The sequence below is a fragment of the Microtus ochrogaster genome, unplaced genomic scaffold (assembly GCF_000317375.1).
Source record: "Microtus ochrogaster isolate Prairie Vole_2 unplaced genomic scaffold, MicOch1.0 UNK11, whole genome shotgun sequence".
Lineage (NCBI taxonomy): Eukaryota > Metazoa > Chordata > Mammalia > Rodentia > Cricetidae > Microtus > Microtus ochrogaster.
This window is the reverse complement of record NW_004949109.1, coordinates 3,604,351-3,605,219: the sequence shown is the minus strand read 5'-3', so window position 1 is coordinate 3,605,219 and position 869 is coordinate 3,604,351.

The following is an 869-nucleotide window of genomic DNA, read 5'->3' as shown; positions in this document are numbered from 1 at the left end:
AGGGCACACTGCAGGAGTCAGAGGGCACACTGCAGGTCAGAGGGCACACTGTAGGAGTCAGAGGGCACACTGCAGGAGTCAAGTTCTCTGCTTATCTACATTGGTTTCAGGGGTCAAACTCAGGCCTTCAGGCTTGGCATCAAGGACCTTTACCCACTGAATCCCCAGGCCCATTTTATCTTTTTAATGTGTGTGTATGTGTTTAACTGACTGAGTGTGGGTGTCCAAGGAAGCCAAAGGTGTTGGATCTCTTTGAACTGGAGACACAGACAATTGTGAGTTGCCTCGGAACCAAAGTGGGAGTCCTCTGCAAGAGCAATCAAAGCTCTTTTTGGTTTTTATTTGTTTCTTTCTTTGTTTTTCGAGACAGGGTTCCTCTGTTTAACTCTGGATGTCCTGGAACTCACTCTGTAGATCAGGCTGACCTCGAACTCAGAGGTCTGCCTGCCTCTGCCTCCTGAGTGCTGAGATCAGTAAAAGCTTTTTAACCTCTCTCTACCTCCTTACCCATCTTAGTGGTTTTTTTTCAAGACAATTTATATTTCACAATACTAAAATATTTATACTTCAGAAATTCACATTAAAAGAAAGTATGAATGCACATTTGAGGTGTACACTAATAAAAAGAGGTCACAACCTCATTTATACACTATAAATCAATGCCAGTCTCCAATTAACTGAAACCTAGTAAACACTTGCTGCATACCGGGCACTTGGTAAACACTTGCTGTATACCGGGCACTTGGTAAACACTTGCTGTATACCGGGCACTTGGTAAACACTTGCTGTATACCAGGCACTTAGTAAACACTTGCTGCATACCGGGCACTTGGTAAACACTTGCTGCATACCATGCACTTGGTAAACAC